Source organism: Salmo trutta, chromosome 9 (assembly GCF_901001165.1).
Source record: "Salmo trutta chromosome 9, fSalTru1.1, whole genome shotgun sequence".
Classification (NCBI taxonomy): domain Eukaryota; kingdom Metazoa; phylum Chordata; class Actinopteri; order Salmoniformes; family Salmonidae; genus Salmo; species Salmo trutta.
Window position 1 is genome coordinate 1497622 of NC_042965.1, and position 20806 is coordinate 1518427.

Below are 20806 nucleotides of genomic sequence, written 5' to 3' on the forward strand. Positions count from 1 at the left end.
AAAAAGTTTTTTAGAAAGTTTTGCAGATGTATAAAAAACAACAACTGAAATGTCAAATTTACATAAGTATTCAGACACTTTATCCAGTACTTTGTTGAAGCACCTTTGACAGTGATTACTGCCTCAAGTGTTCTTGGGTATGATGCTACAAGCTTGGCACACCTGTATTTGGCGAGTTTCTCCCATTCTTCTCTGTAGATCTTCTCAAGCTCTGTCAGGTTGGATGAGGAGTGTCACTATACAGCTATTTTCAGGTCTCTCCAGAGATGTTCGATTGGGTTGAAGTCGGGGATCTGGCTGGGCCACTCAAGGACATTCCGAGACTTGTCCTGAAGCCACTCCTGCATTATCTTGGCTGTGTCCTTTGGATGGTTGTCCTGTTGGAAGGTGAACCTTTGCTCCAGTTTGAGGTCCTGAGCGCTCTGGAGAAGGTTTTAATCAAAGATCTCGCTGTACTTTGTTCCGTTCATCTTTCCCTCGATCCTGACTAGACTCCCAGTCCCTGCCATTGAAGAAACGTCCCAAGGACATGATGCTGTCACCCCCATGCTTCACCGTAGGGATGGTGCCAGGTTTCCTCCAGACTTGACGCTTGGCATTCAGGCCAAAGAGTTAAATCTTGGTTTCATCAGACCAGAGAATCTTGTTTCTCAAGGTCTGAGAGTCTTTGGATGCCTTTTGGCAAACTCCAAGCGAGCTGTCATGTGCCTTTTACTGAGCAGGGGCTTCCATCTGGCCACTCTACCATAAAGGCCTGATTGGTGGAGAGCTGCAGAGATGGGAGAGCCTTCCAGAAGGACAACCATCTCCACAGAGGAACTCTGGAGCTCTGTCAGAGTGGCCATTAGGTTCTTGGTCACCTCCCTGATCAAGGCCCTTCTCCCTTGATTGCTCAGTTTGGCCTGGCGGCCAGCTCTAGGAAGAGTCTTGGTGGTTCCAAACTTCTTCCATTTAAGAATGATGGAGGCCACTGTGTTCTTGGGAACCTTCAATGCTACAGACATTTTTTGATATCCTTCCCCAGATCTGTGCCTCAACACAATCCTGTCTCGGAGCACTACGGACAATTCCTTCAACTTCATGGCTTGGTTTTTGCTCTGTCATTTGCTGTCAAAAGTGGGACCTTATATAGACAGGGATGTGCCTTTCCAAATCATGTCCAACCAATTGAATTTACCCCAGGTGGACTCCAATCAAGTTGTAGAAACATCTCAAGGATGATCAATGGAAACAGGATGCACCTGAGCTCAATTTCGAGTCTCATAGCAAATTGTCTGAATACCTATGTCAGTAAGGTATTTCTGATTTTTATTTTTAATAAATATGCAAACAATTAAAAAAACCTTTTTTCGCTTTGTCATTATGGGGTATTGTGTGTAGATTGATAAGGAAAAAAAGTAATTTAATAAATTTTAGAATAAGGCTTTATTAACGTAACAAAATGTTTAAAAATTCAAGGGGTCTGAATACTTTCCAAATGCACTATATATTTTTTGGGGATGCTTGATTTGCATGTTATTTTGGCATTAATACGTGTCACATATCAGTTTGGTCCTCCTTTTATATGGTCCTCCTTTTTTATTGAGTTAATAAAGCTGCATACAAACTTGGTCTCTTTTTTGCTTTCTTGAGTAAGTCAGCTCCAAAATGCAGGTGCTTCAGCCTAGCTCAGTGTTTTCTCTGGTGGTGGGGCAGGCAGTGGACAATTTGGAGCGTAGGAGTTGAAAAGGTTCTCTAGTTGTGCCGTGATTGGCTCAGTGTTCTGTCACTCATGGGGACACTACGTCACTGCCAAATCTAAGGGTAGAGCTTGAAAATTCAAGCCCCTTGGGTGCTGCCATAGAGTTACATTAGAAGTTCCCATCCAATAAGGCTCAAGGTCATTGGCCACAGATAGAATTATGTCAAATCATGTTATATCTATAGCAGCTTTGATTGGACTGATACTTTCAAAATCTTAGCTAGCAAGCTGGCAGTCATCATCATGAATCACGTCGACAATCTACTGGCAAATCCTTTTTAATCCTTGTGATATGAAGAGAAATTATAGATAAACATATCGGCGCTCATTGGCCATTGGGCATAAACATTACACAAGTTGGAAATCGCAAATTCAACAATGAATGGTTTGGAAGTAATCAGTGGCTAACTGCAAGCATTACAAAGCAATCACTAGCCTGGTATTCAGTGGAGTGGGTGTGTGGTCACAAGTCTGGGTTTAAGGGTCTCTTTTCCAAGCTTAAAAGCATAAACATTCAACATTGGCCATGGTGTCAATCCAGCATGTCTTCTGCCACACTCAAAACAGGACTGGGAAATGTGATTTCACTGGGTTCAAGACAACTGCAAACTCTGAAAAAAACAAGCTCCGACTGGGAAAATATGTTTTGAACGGTCATCCAACATTTCAATTGCAAGTCTGGAACTCTGGCCTCTTTCTAACATCATCATGATTCAACCTTGTATTTTCAGAGTTCCCAGTTCTCTTGAAAGCACCATAAATCCAGAGAATGACAGACTTTGATGACAAAGTTTGATGACAAAATTTGCCCACGAAGGACCGCCGCGCCACCTTCCTGTTCAAGTGAGCACAGCACAACAAGGTGAGTCCATAAATGTCTTGTATGCTGCCGCATAAATTATGAAATATGCCAAGAAGATATTTATACTGTTGCTAAGAAAGTCATACTAAGTGCATGTTGTGTAGTAAGCTGTTAGTAGCCCATGTGCCTCACCCTAATCATTTGGTCTCTTTTCCCCTCCTAATTTCGCCTATATTCTGACTTGGTGGTGCACATGTAGCCTATAGCCTGTTTTAGAGAAATATAAACACTGAATATTGTAAGAGCTTTCATTGTCTGCTTATATGCCCCCTTTATTTATCCTACGGTTCTGACTTGGTGTACAGGGAGAGTACTGTAAGAACGGCCCATGTTCTGAATTCTGTCGATGTACATTTCAAAGTGCTGAACAAATAGTTATATTGACTACGTCCATCCTAGCTCGCTCATTAATGTATTCATTGAAATTACGGATTGCCTCTTATCCGCTCATCGTGCCCATCGTCCCCTTATGCCGTAGTTTGTACATCTCAATTGTCAGTGGAAACCACATTTGTTTACGCAAGTCAGCCATATCAGCTATGTTTTTTTAAAAGGCAGTAAATGAGGCTGAACTAGCTGTTTTGCTGCCAGACAAGGCTCAGCTGATAGCCAGGTGTAGCAGTGGTAAGGTGTTGGGACTGCTTTTGGGACTCAGCTGTTGGGACAGCTTCATGTAGGCCCTAACAGTGTGTGGGTACCGTTTGTCACCATAATAAGGCAATTCATGTATTATTTAGTGTTGTGCTGTGTAGGGGGTTTGCAGGTATGCATCCCCCCCCCCAGAAGGTTGTGAGAGTAGAGGTGGAAATATCTCCTTTATAGTAAAAGCATTGCATGAATATAACATCGTATTTGCAGGTCCAAGAAAAATGTTCCTTTTATAAAAATATATACAATTATTTTATCATATGTCATTTTGCATATTAGCAGATTATTTTTTCATACCACACAAATTAACAAAATTACAGGCTAAGAATGGACAGAGAAATAACCTTATGTGTTCATCTTATCATATTTCTCCAATGCCAAATCAGTGTGTCTTGTTTGCAACGTAACTGTCCCTGAGACATTATCTGAGCATGGTACTTTCAAAACGTAGGCCTAGCTTTCAACAATAGACAGAGCCGGCCTACTGACACTGAAAAATGTAAGCTTTAACTGCTGGCTACTCTTCTTCCGTGGCTTAACCCAACCAGAGGAGGTCACAAGTGTTTCACTAAAAGCTGTCTGGGTTTAAACATATTCTACTGTACAAAAATTTAATATCTTCATCAATTGATAGTGACAGAATTAAATTACTTCACAATTAAAGTCAATTTTTGGTTTCCTCGGCTATAGAAGGTTGTAGCTCAGCCTCAGTGTCAAATAAATAAAACAATGATATCCCCATATGAATTGTTGTCACGTCTTGCCCGGGTATTATACAGCTTGTTTCCAGCATAAAGCATCATGGACCTAAGCGCTGTAAATAAACGGATCTGTTTGCCATTTTCTTTAGGCCTATGGCATACTCTCTCAAACCTCCTCTATTCAAGTCCTGATTTTAACTTCACAGCCCTTTACTGACACAGAGGCAGGCTATTTTAAAGTGTGCATGTTGGGTGGAGGAATTGGCCAGAAAATCTATGGATATAGCAGCCTATATCCTAATTCTGTCTGTCAAACATGTAGGCCTATCTCTTCTTTCTTAAATAGGAAGAAATACGCTCCAACACAAAGCCCTCTTGTTAGTTGTTAGTAAAGTCTAATTTAAATGAAGAAGGTTGAAATTATTTATGCCTAGGCTACTCCAATTTGCCTACTTTCAGCACCATGAGCTTTCCATTTCTGATTGATTGTTCCACGGCTGATGCTTCAAATTTCAGCACCACAAAGTAAGTTACTCGAATCTGGCTTATTGTGAAGTCAATAACTCTCTGATGAATATATAATGGAGAAGAAACATATTGTTTTTATTCAAATACATTATAGTAGTAGCAGGCTATCAAAGTTGCCTCCTTTTCATCTTTGAGCTCTCCTTCTCAAACGGAATATAACATAGGATATAAGCTAGTCCAAGGCAAGATATTGCTTTTTTTGGAATAGGCATTTACATTTACATTTTAGTCATTTAGCAGATGCTCTTATCCAGAGCGACTTACAGTAGTGAATGCATACATTTCATTTCATTTCATTTCATACAATTCATACATTTTTTTTTCTGTGCTGGCCCCCACAACCCTGGCGTTGCAAACACCATGCTCTACCAACTGAGCTACAGGGAAGGCATAATCCCCAAAAATGTGTGGAAGAATTCTTTGACTCTCCTCCTGAACTGCCACGGTAGGCCTACTCAGCACAACATTGGGTATGCGGCACAAAAAAAAGTTTTGATCAGCAAGAGCAGAGCAGGCCGGGGCTCAGGGTTGCAATATCCACTACAGTGTGTAATGTAGTCTAGTTTAATTTACACCATTCCAGTAGCTATCTTAGAATTATAACTTTGCTCTGTGCTTCTCCGACCATGCACTTCATAGCCTAATCATTTGACTGAGACCACACTAAATAGCCTATAGCCACACTTGATATTCGCGCCCTGCTGAAAATCAGAGATGAGGGGCGGCACCGGGCACAACTACTTCTAAAACATTGAGAAATATCAAAATTGTAGCAATTACAGATTACATGACCCTCCTCTGGTCTAAATAAAAAAAATATATATTAAACCCTACCCTTGACTGAAATTTAAAAAGTATGACCCTTCCCCATTTTCCTCCAAGTAAACATTCTGTAAATTTTTATCCATCCCTGAACATTCAAATATGTATTTTACAGTTTTAATGAAGGTGAAATCTTATAGTTAGTCGTTTTATAATTGTATTATACTATATTTAGAAAGCATATATGTCATTTTAAGCCATTTTCGTAGTTTTCTTTATAGGAAACACATCCTATTTATCATACAGTATTTGTACTGTGCACTTGAGCTTTTCTTGAAGTATAAAGCATTACTAGTTATTGTTTATGGCTCTCTCATGATAAATAATTACTTTTGGGGATTACGTAGATTACATTTTTGATTACATTTAGTTACCTTGAATTAACCCAGTGTATCCCAAATGGTCTTCATGACCCTCATATTTGATCTAGGCATTCCAACACTGTCACGTCCTGACCAGTATAAGGGGTTATTTGTTATTGCAGTTTGGTCAGGACGTGGCAGTGTTGGAATGCCTAGATCAAATATGAGGGTCATGAAGACCATTTGGGATACACTGGGTTAATTCAAGGTAACTAAATGTAATCAAAAATGTAATCTACGTTTGTTTTATGTGGTTCGGGGTTTGTTGGGCTATGTTCCTATGTAAGAGGGGTGTTTGTTTAGAGTGTTTTGGGGTTTGTTGGGCTATGTTCTTGTTAGTTTATTTCTATGTTAGTTCTAGTCTTTCTATTTCTATGTTTAGTTAATGGGGTTGACCTTCAATTGGAAGCAGCTGCTCCTAGTTGCTTCTAATTGAAGGTCTTATTTAAGAGGGGTGTTTTTTCTATGGAATTTGTGGGTAGTTGTCGCCTGTTTTGTGTCTGTGCACCTGACAGGACTCTTTAGTGTCGTTCATTGTTTTCTATACGTGATTTATTTGTTTCTCCTTCAAAATAAAAAGATGAGTATACATATTTCCGCTGCACCTTGGTCCAATCCTTACGACAACCGTGACAGAACTACCCACCAAAAATGGACCACGCAGCGGAGGAAGAAGCAGCAGGGGTAATATAAGGATTCATGGACATGGGAGGAGATCCTGGATGGGGCAGGACCATGGCACCAGGCTGGGGAGTACCAGCGCCCTAAGGAGGAGCTGGAGGCAGGAAAGGCGCCATTATGAGGCGTTATACTCGCCGATTGGCAAGTGCGAGAGGCAGCCCCAAGAAATTCTGGGGGGGGGGGCACACGGGGAGAGTGGCTAGGTCAGGTAATAGACCTAAACCAACTCCCTGTGCTTCTTATGAGGAGCAACGGATCATGAGAGCACCGGTGTATGCGTAAGTGCGCACGATCTCGCCCATGCGCACGCACAGTCCGGTGCGAGCGATCCCAGCCCCTCGCAAGTGCCGTGCTAGAGTGGGAATCCAGCCGGGTAGGAGTATGCCTGCACAGCACATCTGGCCACCAGTGCGCCTCCTAGGCCCAGGCTACCCTACGCCTGCTCTATGCACGGCAGCCATCAGGCCTCTGCACAGCCCAGTTCGCCCTGTGCCAGCACTCCGCTCGTGCAGGGCTACTGTTACCATCCAGCCAGGACGGGTTGTGCAGGTGGTGCGCTCCAGACCGCCGGTGCCTACTTATGACCCAGTGTATCCAGTTCCCGCTCCTCGCACTAGCCTTGAGGTGTGTGTTTCCACTCTGGCGCCTCCAAAACCAGCACTACGCACCAGGCCTCCAGTGCGTCAGCCAAGTCCAGTTTATCCTGCTCCTGCTCCTCGCACTAGCCCTGTGGTGCGTGTCCTTAGTCTGGCGCCTCCAAAGCCAGCCCCACGCATCAGGCCTTCAGTGCGCAGTCCCCGTCCAGAGCTTCCGACGACAGTTCCCCGTCCAGAGCTTCCGACGACAGTTCCCCGTCCAGAGCTTCCGACGACAGTTCCCCGTCCAGAGCTTCCGGTGACAGTGCCCCGTCCAGAGCTTCCGGTGACAGTACCCCATCGAGAGATGGCCCACAGTTCAAAGCCTGCATAGACGGCCCACAGTCCGGAGTCTGCAGAGACGGCCCACAATCCGGAGCCAGCAGAGACGGCCCACAGTCCAGAGCCAGCAGAGACGGCCCACAGTCCGGAACCGGCGCAGCCAGAGTCACCCTCCAGTCCGGAGCTCCCAGAGTCGCCCTCCAGTCCGGAGCTCCCAGAGTCGCCCTCCAGTCCGGAGCTCCCAGAGTCGCCCTCCAGTCCGGGGCTCCCAGAGTCGCCCTCCAGTCCGGGGCTCCCAGAGTCGCCCTCCAGTCCGGGGCTCCCAGAGTCGCCCTCCAGTCCGGAGCTCCCAGAGTCGCGCCTCAGCCCGAGGTCTTCAGTGATGCGCCTTAGTCCAGAGACTTCGGGAGGGGTAAATAATAATAAGCAGTTAGCGGGGGTGGACAGGTTAGGTTGGGGAGTAAGGCCGGAGCCTGAGCCACCTCCGTAGTAGGAGGTTGGGGAGGGGGGTATGTAGCACAAGAACCGTCGGTGACGGTGGCCACCCTCCCTTCCCTCCCTTTAGTTAAGGGGATTATTTTTGTGTTGGGGTTTATTTTTTTATTTATTTTTGTTGTTGTTGTTTTACGTGCATCCGGGGTCTGCACCTTTGGGGGGAGGGGGGGTACTGTCACGTCCTGACCAGTAAAGGGGCTGTTTGTTATTGTAGTTTGGTCAGGGCGTGGCAGGGGGTGTTTGTTTAGTGAGGTTCGGGATTGTTTGGGTTATGTTCTATGTTAGTGTATTTCTGTTATTTCTAGTTGGTCTATTTCTATGTGGTGTTTATTGGGTTGACCTTCAATTGGAGGCAGCTGCTTCTCGTTGCCTCTGATTAAAGGTCCTATTTATAGGGGTGTTTGTTCTATGGGGATTTGTGTGTAGTTATTTCCTGGTTTAGTGTTTGTTGCACCTGACGGGACTGTTTGGAGTCGTTTGTTTTGTATACGTGTTTATTTTGTTTTTCCTTCTTCAAATAAAAAAGAAGATGAGTCTACATTTTCCCGCTGCGTTTTGGTCCACTCGTTATGACAACCGTGACAGCACGTCAGTTAAGAACAAATTCTTATTTACATTGACAGCCTACCCTGGACGACGCTGGGCCGATTGTACGTCGCCCTATGAGACTCCCAATCACGGCTGGATGTGATACAGCCTGGATTCAAACCAGGGACTGTAGTGACACCTCTTGCACTAAGATGCCGTGCCTTAGACCACCGCGCCACTCGGGAGCATTATATTTTTTTACTGCAACTGCAAACCACAGGAAGACTCAAGATCCTGCTCTCAATGAGTGTAGACAGCATTCTGCTGCCTGCTGCCACTCTGCTAATCATCAGATGGGGGGAGGAGAGGAAGTAGGGGGGCCCACGTGGGTAACTGGGGGCCCTGCCTTGATTGGGTAACTAATTAATACAAAATAAAAAAATAAACCTCATTATAAATAAATGTGACTGGTCAATTGTGTGAGTCAGGGGCTGGGGCCCAAGAGGCAAAACATATAAAAATTGAATTAGTGTTATAACTGTTCATCCAGCCACAGGAGCCTGCTCTTAATGTTCAAAATACACCAGAGAGCACAATTTAGCTACAGAGGATCAATAGTTTAAAAAAATAACTGCGGATTAAGAATTATGACAAGCACGTTTTCCAGATTGACTGACCTGGGGCGGCAGGTAGCCTAGTTAGAGTGTTGGGCCAGTAACTGAAAGGTTGCTAGATGAAATCCCCGAGCTGACAAGGTAAAACTCTGTTGTTCTACCTCTGAACAAGGCAGTTAACCCACTGTTCCTAGGTCGTCATTGTAAATAAGAATTTGTTTTTAACTGACTTGCCTAGTTAAATAAAAAAAATATGCTAGAATTAAGAAAACACCATCATAAAGTGTCTTAAAGGGTGTTGCTCCAACATAAGCTGCCGGAATAGCTTCAAAGCACCTTGGCTTAGATTCTACAAGTGGACCTAAACCATGCCAGGAAAATACATAACATATGCTTTGTATACAGTATGTTTACTCAAGTGTTTCCTTTATTTTGGCAGTTACCAGTCGGGAAGGCTGCAATTTGCTCGCTAAATATAGGCTACAGCTTGTTGCCTTGTAATCCATAGAAGGGTTTTGTAACCTCTTACTCTTGCAGTTTGACTGTTAAATGTATAGGTACACTAGAAATGGATGCAAGTCCTGACTTGAATGGAACTGCCATCTATGGATTAGGCCTATATTTATTTCTATGGTTGGTTGCCGCTGTTAGTTTGCTTTTTGCAGATTGCAAAATACAATCGAAGGAAAAACGTACAGTTTGGAAAGCAAATGCCTACTGCTGAAACGAGAAGACTATCTGTCGGTAGAACCAATATATGTATATTTTTCTCAACAACTCCCAAATTGTAGCTCACACCAGCACTGCTTTTCAAAGTACTGAAGCTCATCTATTGCCACTACGAGCGCATCGGCCATCACCGTGAGTAGCCTATGGATTCATCTTCCTCTTAGGTGCATCAGTGTGCCACTGGAAATTGTATTTAGTAGCCTATGATATATATATATATATATATATATATATATATATATATATATATATATACACTGCTCAAAAAAATAAAGGGAACACTTAAACAACACAATGTAACTCCAAGTCAATCACACTTCTGTGAAATCAAACTGTCCACTTAGGAAGCAACACTGATTGACAATAAATTTCACATGCTGTTGTGCAAATGGAATAGACAACAGGTGGAAATTATAGGCAGTTAGCAAGACACCCCCAATAAAGGAGTGGTTCTGCAGGTGGGGACCACAGACCACTTCTCAGTTCATATGCTTCCTGGTTGATGTTTTGGTCACTTTTGAATGCTGGCGGTGCTTTCACTCTAGTGGTAGCATGAGACGGAGTCTACAACCCACACAAGTGGCTCAGGTAGTGCAGCTCATCCAGGATGGCACATCAATGCGAGCTGTGGCAAGAAGGTTTGCTGTGTCTGTCAGCTTAGTGTCCAGAGCATGGAGGCGCTACCAGGAGACAGGCCAGTACATCAGGAGACGTGGAGGAGGCCATAGGAGGGCAACAACCCAGCAGCAGGACCACTACCTCTGCCTTTGTGCAAGGAGGAGCAGGAGAAGCACTGCCAGAGCCCTGCAAAATGACCTCCAGCAGGCCACAAATGTGCATGTGTCTGCTCAAACGGTCAGAAACAGACTCCATGAGGATGGTATGAGGGCCCGACGTCCACAGGTGGGGGTTGTGCTTATAGCCCAACACCGTGCAGGACGTTTGGTATTTGCCAGAGAACACCAAGATTGGCAAATTCGCCACTGGCGCCCTGTGCTCTTCACAGATGAAAGCAGGTCCACACTGAGCACGTGACAGACGTGACAGAGTCTGGAGACGCCGTGGAGAACGTTCTGCTGCCTGCAACATCCTCCAGCATGACCGGTTTGGCGGTGGGTCAGTCATAGTGTAGGGTGGCATTTCTTTGGGGGGCCGCACAGCCCTCCATGTGCTCACCAGAGGTAGCCTGACTGCCATTAGATACCGAGATGAGATCCTCAGACCCCTTGTGAGACCATATGCTGGTGCGGTTGGCCCTGGGTTCCTCCTAATGCAAGACAATGCTAGACCTCATGTGGCTGGAGTGTGTCAGCAGTTCCTGCAAGAGGAAGGCATGGATGCTATGGACTGGCCCGCCCGTTCCCCAGACCTGAATCCAATTGAGCACATCTGGGACATCATGTCTCGCTCCATCCACCAACGCCACGTTGCACCACAGACTGTCCAGGAGTTGACGGATGCTTTAGTCCAGGTCTGGGAGGAGATCCCTTAGGAGACCATCCGCCACCTCATCAGGAGCATGCCCTGGTGTTGTAGGGAGGTCATACAGGCACGTGGAGGCCACACACACTACTGAGCCTCATTTTGACTTGTTTTAAGGACATTACATCAAAGTTGGATCAGCCTGTAGTGTGGTTTTCCACTTTAATTTTGAGTGTGACTCCAAATCCATGGGTTGATAAATTGGATTTCCATTGATTATTTTTGTGTAATTTTTGTTGACAGCACATTCAACTATGTAAAGAAAAAAGTATTTAATAAGATTATTTCTTTCATTCAGATCTAGGATGTGTTGTTTAAGTGTTCCCTTTATTTTTTTGAGCAGTATATATTTGATACATTTTAAATTCAGACTGTAACACAAAATGTGGAAAAGTAAAGGGTTGTGAATGCTTTCTGAAGGTACTGTATTAAAGTCAGTGCCGGTTCCAGGCATAAGCAACATTAGCGGTCGCTTATATTTTTTTCCCGGAACTGAATCAGGTCTCAATTTACTATTGAGTGTAAGAATACTACACCAGGCGCAATTTCAAAATGTCTTCTCCACACACAGTTAATGACCTTGGAAGAGATATTAAAGGGGGAGGGAAGAGCTCCGCTGCTGCTGATAAAGTGGATAAAGAGATAAAAGCCAACGGAGGAAAAGCAGTGGCTAACTATGGTGGGTAGTTTGGACCTAGTTATCTTCCTTCTGTCGATATTTTGCACATGGTTCAAGGTAGTCTCGTGTGGCCATCCTTCTGAATCCTGTTTGGAGGCCTGGAATCTGAGGCTAAGTTCATGGCTATGTAGGCAGCTTGCACGTTTAAGGGCAATATCACAGAGCCTTGATGCAGTCTCAAATTCCATCCTTCCAGTGTCTAATTTCTCCTCCTTATGTTTTTTTAAGCCCTCATTGAAACTACCAGGGCATTGAATTGTAGACCAGGGGTTCCCAAACTCTTTCACTCTGGGCCCCCCTTCCAGCATTGGGGAACATCCCACGCCTCCCCCTGGGAGTGCAAGCATGCACCACATCTATTTCTATGAGCACAAGCACAGTTCATGACACAAACTGTTCACTCCCTTCTTGTTGGTGGAGAGAATTGTACAGGTTTAAAGCTTATTTCTTGTCATGGTGCAAAGAAAATGTTGCCATTTTAAAGCAAATTGTCTTGCAATTCTATACATTTTTCCATGTCTAATGTGTATTCATGTGATATTTGAGTGACCAAAAAATCACAACAATATCTATGGGCTAAAAAAAACAAATAAAAAAAACTTTAGCTGACATGGGCTAGTTGATCTGGACATTTCTGACAAGTTATAAATAATTCAAAATCAAATCAAATGTTATTAGTCACATGCGCCGAATACAACAGGTTGACAAATATAGTTGCGGTCTAAGTAGTAATGAGATTGACCAGGGCCTGTATCCGTAAAGTGTCTCAGAGTAGGAGTGCTGATCTATGTTTAGGTCCCCCCTGTCCATATCACCTTATTCATTAGGATCTGAAAGGCAAAACTGATCCTAGATCAGGATAACCACCACGTAGTGATCGTTAATTTTATTTCTTATTCTTATCCATATTTTTTAAAACTGCATTGTTGGTTAGGGGCTCGTAAGTACGCATTTCACTGTAAGGTCTACACCTTTTGTATTCGGCGCATGTGACTAATACAATTTGATTTGATTTGATTTAATGCAACATTCGTTCCCTGTATTTCAGACCTCATCCATAGACTTCACCTGAGAGGCTCCTTCATGGTCACTAGAGCTACCTGGAACCACATGAAGAACCAGAAGTTTGGGAGGTAATGTACTGTACAGTAAAGGTCAAGGGTCAGACCCAGTACCATGTTGCCTATGTAAAAGGAAATAGAGCAGACTCCTCTGCTGAAATCCAAATTACCCCCTAGGCACTCCTGTAGGGATAGGCATAAGTGTAACTGATGTGAAATGGCTAGCTAGTTTGCGGGGTGCGCGTTAATAGCGTTTCAATCGGTGACGTCACTCGCTCTGAGACCTTGAAATAGTTGTTCCCCTTGCTCTGCAAGGGTGTTTGTGGAGCGATGGGTAACGATGCTTCGAGGGTGGCTGTTGTTGATGTGTGCAGAGGGTCCCTGGTTCAAGCCCAGGTAGGGGCGAGGAGAGGGACGGAAGCTAAACTGCAACATAGCAATTGCTTAATCTTGCCTTCTGATAGCTTGGTTTGAATTCTCACCATATTGCTGTCACCTATTCAATTGAGTGCCTATGGGTTGATTAGCCACTTAGTGCATACTAGCAACACGCATTACAACCAAACCAGACAGGCAAATTCAGGGCAGCTAAGACAACCCAAGCCAAGGACAAATTGCCTTAAATCTACAGTTTTATATAAACCATAGCTGAATGGAACTCTTTACCAATCCATATTTCTCAGGGAAAAAGTAAATCCACCTTCAAGAAAAAAATAAAAGAATATCTAATGTGATAGACCATATGACTGGACAGGAAATAGAAAGCATCAACTGAATGTCAGGTATTTTAATTGGTATTTTAATTGTCTGTATTGTCTACTTGTTGAATGTTTGTGAAGTCTTGATTTATGGTTGTTTGTAATGTCTTGTTAATTGGTGTTGAACCCCAGGAAGATTAGCTAGCCTTACGGCATTAGCTAATTGGGATCCTAATAAAAATTTAAAAATTAAAAAAAAATGCTTTTCAGAAAGCAATTAGGCAATGACAGGTACAGAGTATAGAGCAGGGCTAGGCAACCCTGGTCCTGGAGTGCTGCAGACACTTAATGTTTTTGATTTAACCAACCTGGAAGACCAGGTGTGTTGAATTTAGGCAATCACTGAATTGATCAATTAGCTCAGTTGGTCAGGGCTGTGTTCAGTACATAAAAACGTAATAGAACGTTCAATTGATCGGAAACTGTGCAGTAGCGGGCCTTCCCTGTGGCTCAGTTGGTAGAGCATGGTGTGTGCAACGCCAGGGTTGTGGGTTCGATTCCCACGGGGGGCCAGTACAAAACAAAAAAAGAAAAAAAATGCATGAAATGAAAATGAAATGTATGATATGTACGTATTCACTACTGTAAGTCGCTCTGGATAAGAGCGTCTGCTAAATGACTAAAATGTAAATAACAGGGTTGGGTTGTGGGTTCAAAATGCACAGCTGCCCTTGAAATACGTCACTCATTGCTTCAAGCCACACCTTGGCACGGCGCAAACTTATCACATTTTTTTTCTTCAAAAATGTACAAGAACGTTTTGGGAAAACGTGTCATTCAGTACAAACCGTACCGTAGAGTAGCAATTGTTAAAGGAAACTGAACACACCCCTGGTGTGGTGCTTAGTTGGAACAAAATCCTGCAGTACCTGCGGCACTCCACTCCAGGCCCTTCCTTTACAGATTCATATAGCAAAATCCATCCTTATGATCCCCTCTGATTTGCAGCAATGGCACCAAGAATGAGTGACAAAACGGCCCTAAAAATGTTTTTTTGTTGTGGTCGTTGTTGGCTTTTGGCAGGCGGAGAAGCGGTCTGATTTCTTTGCAGTTGCTGTGTCATATTGTGTTTTCTTGTTATTGCTGCGCGACTGCACCAGCTGTGGCACATTGATTCAACACTGTCGCACTGAATTAAACTGACATTTCACGGTGCCCTGTCTGTGCCCAGGATCATTATGACATCATTGGCTGCTGGCATCTATGGCAATTTTGGGCAGGCGAACTACAGCGCGGCGAAGCTATGACTGGCCAACACCCTGGCCATCAAGGGTCAAAAGCACAATATCCACTACAACACCATCACCCCGACCGCGGGGTCACGCCTCACAGAGACTGTTTTGCCGCCAGGTCAGAGGAGTCGCTGAGAAACGTCTCTAAAAACAGGCTGAGCAGCACATATTACTGTCATCTTATTAAGGCTCAATGATTTGAGTTGATCTGTTGCATAATTATGCAATATTCCATGTGTTACAATTAATATCGACATGTAAATGTGCTACTTGAAGTCAACTGCTATTGTCAAACAAATGCATGCACAAAATGAGTAAATAGAGATTAATCAATCATACACTCTGAAAAATGACCTTGTTGATTTGTGGATTGAGCATTCACTGAGGCGTCGTAGATTGTTTTGATGCCTCTGCTTGGCAGACTGGCATCTGTGATTTCCTTCTTGGCATCTGCCACATGATGTCCTTTTATACCCAGTATGAAAGCCGAGTGTGATATTGTCCCATATGTCAGTAACCTTGATTTTCCTAGAGTTTAAGAGACAGATTCAATAAAATAATGTTTGATATCAAAACAAAGGGCTGGCTTATCATCATGATTTGTATACTCTGTCATGTCATAATATTAGCAACTAACTACTATACCTTTTCTGTCATAGATCTCTTGGAGTCCTTGAAAGCCGAATACATTTCCCCCTTGTTCTATGGCTGTATCATGAGCAGTGTCAAGAAAATGAGGGCCTGTTGGAGGTTTGTAAGAGAAATGTATCACATGTTCGCTATGCCTTTCGTCTTACTCTGAATGTTTACTGATTATTCTTTTAATGTTCTCTTCCTGTTCAGGTTGGGGCTGGCTGGATTGGAAAATGTATGTAGAATTTATTATTCTCCTTTGGGAGTATTTGCATCGTTCTACAATATTCAATTTCCACAAATGTGCGTGTGTGTGTAGTGCGATGGGAGCGTTCCCAGGGCCGCATTGTGAGGCACAAGAACCAGGGCATGTCTCCTGAGGCAGTGCGAGACCAGTGGGACAACATCTGTGACTTCACCAACGCCACCAAACCTGCCAACATTAGTGGTAACAAACTCACGCAGTCCTTAGACCATAACACCTACACCATATTTTGCCTCTGCCAGATATGTTACTGATAATTGCCGTTGACTAATACATGGATATATTGAATTCAAACCAACATATGTTTTTTCAAACAGTAGTGCAAAATGTAGAAAATGAATAGGTCGATTTAAATCAAACATCTCAATAATATTCCACCTGCAGCGAATGCCAGAACTCTTTTGATGTTGTAACCATTGAGGCACTGTACTGAAACTGATTTCATGGGAGAAGGTCCAAGTTCTAAACAGTATGCTGAAGTGTAAACAAAGATAGAGGAGCATCAGGGCACAAACCGATGAGAGAAGAGACAACAAGCTAGCTTTCCAGTGAACAAACACATTGGCTTGTGCTGCTATGACACGGAATGTAAATTACACCACCACCAGTCCCCCCATCTTTGAACAAAGGGAAAAGTACTGTACCGTATATAGCGGTGCAGTGCGCCTTAGGGGTCAGGCAGAGACGAGAACATGGCAAGTGTTCATCATTATTCTCTCTTCTCTCTCCCTCGGCTTGCCCTTGGATGTGCAGCAGCAGCATGGGGGTGGCAGTCTCCCAAAGAGTGCCTCATTACCATGACTTTGTAGTGCTCCTTATTTGTACCTTTTATAAGAGTACTTTGTTCTATAACAGCTCTTCCCTGTTGCCGGTTAAGAGTCACTGGCCATGTTGGGGGAGGTGCTGTCGAGTGGAGACTGATGAGGGAATTGTCCCCAACCCCACCAGCGCTATTGCCGCCACTGCTGCATCTGGGATCAGTCCTGTGAGTGGAGAGGTCAACCGTACTGGGCTGGAATGAAGTGACATTGTGCCTGTTGGTGACAGATGGCCCCATAATGATGCTATGTGGTCTCCTACTGTGGACCAATGTCTTCAAAGACACATGTTTGTCTGTTTGGAGTGTCTTTCTGAAGCCAAGTGGCCAAGTCAAACTCTCTCTGGCTGATGTCAGTCAGTGTGTCCCCAGCTGGCCTACAGGGCCTGGTTCTGTCTAAAGGCAATGATGAGTAACATCATGGCTCATGTCACTTCATACTGTGCTGATTTTAGCTGTGCTTCCCCTTCAGATGGAGGTGGTGGGACAGAAGCTTCCAGAGTCATCCTTCAGCTACTCCCAAGCTCAATGCATCCTGTACGACCTGGGAGTGGGCCTGTCCACCAAGGACCACCTCAAGTTCCTGTATGAGGGCAATGAGGACTTCAGCTGTCTGCCTACCTTCTGTGTCATCCCCTCCCAGGCGGCCATGATCTAGGGCTGGGCTCCGTGCCTGGACTCAACTTTGACCTCACCAGGGTAAAAGCTCCAGGAAACACTCATCCGACACAGTATTGGCAACCATACTGAATAGCACTTATAGTGTTGCTGTTTGCGCACAGTTAATTCAGTGGGTAAATCATGCATTTTGATAGCTTAAAATGTTATATTGCTTCAAACGGAATGGGAAATACTGAAACCGCTATGTAATTATCTATGAACTCACCTTTGTTCGTTCTGATATTGTCACTCTCTCGCAGTTGTTGCATGGAGAGCAGTAGCTGGAGCTTTTCCATTACCCACCTTGGGTATGTCCCATTACAGATTCTAAGTATCTCTGAGCACAACATCATTTTTCTGCTGACAAAAGCCTGTGATTTGAAATAGTTTTGTCTGCATTTGCAGGAAATCTGACCTCTCAGGCTGCAGTCGCAGATGTGTTAGACAAAGGATCTGGAGCAGTCATTCTCCTGGATGGTTAGTTGTGTTACTCTTCCCTTTCCCTGATAATTAGAGTGAAAAATTGTGTTGCGTTTCTGTTGAGGTATATATTGAAAATTACTATTTTTGTTTGATGTTCCACAGGGTTGCATGAGATGAGCAGAGAAATGACTCGGTTTGATTAATTAAACAAATAGCGGAGGAATTTAAGAATTGAAGGTAATCAAATATATGCAATCTAGAGATTATTTCAGCAAAAGCTGAAATAATATTTTCTCTACTTGTCGTGTGGAAGGTCTTTATAATTTCTCATTATTGGTGACTCTGAACATTATGACAACATAGCTGTCTTTCTCCACAGTCCACACGTACAGTGGGAAAGAGTTGGTGTTCTACAACCAGTACTCACTGTTTATTGTGGGGGCTGGTGGCTTTGGAGGAAAGAGAACATCTGCTAAAGCAATGGTAACTCTTCCAATCTGTGACATTTCAGAAGTACCATTATTTTTCTAGAACAAAATGGTTGATATCTACCATCTTCTTTAAACCTAATGTCTCTTTCAGCGCACAGTGGCACCTCCAAACAGAGCCCCTGATGCAGTTATGACCGACACCACAAAGAACCAGGTGTGTATTTATTTATGTTTGGGTCTTCTATCTAAGGGATACAGTGAGTAGATTAAGTACTACTAGTACCCTGGCCAAATGTATTTTTCAAGCATCAAACAAGTGCCCATATTGGCTAGATATGGGCCCAAATCGAATCAGTATCATCACTGTAGGATATTTCTAAACGTAGGATATTTCTAAACTGAGTGACATGACATTGTGGAGGCCAGGTCCTCCACAATCACCCAACCTCAACCCATTTGAGATGGATGATAATCCAATGGATTATGAACATTTCGGATACATTTTCTGGTTTAAATTTGCTCCATGGCTTAGGTAGCCAAGTGGACACAAGGCTGTTTGGCTCATTTAATTTGCTGTATCTGATTTAAATAAACAATGCCATGCTGGTGTATGGTAACATTCAATAAAACCCCAGAAATTAAACTGAAAATAATAATTTGTATGTCATAGAAAAAGACACCGCATTCACACGGATTTGCACGAAGTTGGCAGTTCAGATTTGTCACTTCAAGACCAAATATATCATACTTTTGAGTAAAACAATGACTTATTGACTTAAATCACAGTGCAACATCATGGGTAAGCTCTGGCTATCTATCATCTTTCACCTCGAAAAAGTGGATTTCTACTGGATTTCTGCATTTAATTCGATCACTCTATCACAGAGAACTTTCCTGGCAACAGGAATTTCAAATTGTAGTGGATTTGAGGTTTAAAAAGGCTTCTGAAGTTTGTAATTTTGACTTAAAAATGTCAGACCTGATTTATCCTAAGTAAAAATGTATCAACCCCAACAAAATGTCCATTAATTACACCGGTAATCCACATAATTCACATTTCCTGTTGCTGCAGGATTATTTCTTCTGTGAGAAACCGGTCAAATTAAGATAGTACATCTGTAGAAGCTGGGCACTTAACCAAGAAAAAAATAAAAAACACCCTACCCTTTGTGTTAACTTTTTCTTGCACTAACTTTCTAATAGTTGCTATATTAAGCTAAGTTTTACTTATGACTGTGAGATGTGGTTGACGTACCTAGCTACCTTAAAAAGGAATGCACTAACTGTAAATTGCTCTGGAAATGAGCCTCTGGTTAATGACTAAAATGTAAACATTTATATGTCCTAACTATGTTTTTAAACTACTGCTTTTTCCTGGTCACTACCATATCCCTCAGGTTCGCTTTATAAAGCCAGTGCTACCGGGCCAGTCCCTACAGACAGATGTGTAAAGAAGGAAACATAATTCACATTGTGCAAAGTAAGCAGTTTATTATGGTTGTGCTAGAAGTTAGTAGCGATCCATTGAGAATGATAGAATGACCCAAATGAAGTCCAGTAATCTCTTTGCATGCGATACAGAATATACATATTGTTGAATTGATTGATCAGCTGCTTTATTCCTCAGGTCAAAGACAGCGGTGCTGTGATCTTGTCAGGTGCCTACGTGGACTTACATGCTGCTGATGACTCCGCTGAAATCCTTCCTGAGTTGTCAGACAAGACTGTATTCTGGTGCCTTTCAAAAAAAGGCCCATACAGTGGCAAAACAGACGTGACAATTACTGTATCCAATCAGGATTTAATGGAGGTAGTGCAGGAGAAGCTCAACCCTCAGAATGTACTGACATCTTTGGCTTGTCACCTAAAACCCACACAAACTTTCACAGATGCACAATTGAGAGCATCCTGTCGGGCTGAATCACCGCCTGGTACGACAACTGCACCACCATCAACAGCAAGGCTCTCCAGAGGGTGGTGCGGTCTGCACAACGCATCACTGTGAGCAAACTACCTGCCCTCCAGGACACCTACAGCACCCGATGTCACAGGAAGGCCAAAAATATCATCAAGGACAACATCCACCTGAGGCTCTGCCTATTCACCCCGCTACCATCCAGAAGGCGAGGTCAGTACAGGTGCATCAAAACAGCTTCAATCTCAAGGCCATCAGACTTGAACAGCCATTACTAACACGGAGAGGCTGCTGCCTACATACAGACTTGAATCATTGGCCACTTTATAAATGGATCACTAGTCACTTTAAATAATGGCATTTTAATAATGTTTACTCATCTCATATGTATATTTTATTACATCTTGCCTATGCCGCTCAGTCGTCGTTCACCCATCGCTCATCCATATATTTATATGTTCATATTCCTATTCTTTCCCTTTAGATTTGTGTGTATTAGGTAGTTGTGGAATTGTTAGACATTACTGCACAAGCATCACCAAAAATATGTGAACACCTGTTCATCGAACATACCATTCCAAAACTATGGGCATTAATATGGAGTTGGTCCCCCCTTTGCTGCTATAACAGCCTCCACTCTTCTGGGAAGGTTTTCCACTCGATGTTGGAACATTGCTGCAGGGACTTGCTTCCATTCAGCCACAAGAGCATTAGTGAGGTCGGGCACTGATGTTGGGCGATTAGGCCTGCCTCGCAGACGGTGTCCCAAGTTCTTCCACACAGATCTCGAAAAACAATTTCTTTATGGACCTTGCTTTGTCA

The 20806-nt window shown here is 43.4% G+C and overlaps 1 pseudogene; it reads left to right on the forward strand.

Annotated features, from left to right (window-relative positions):
- The first annotated feature begins 12520 nt into the window (after positions 1-12520).
- On the forward strand, positions 12521-19520 carry LOC115199562 (peroxisomal multifunctional enzyme type 2-like; annotated as a pseudogene).
- Positions 19521-20806: the final 1286 nt, after the last annotated feature.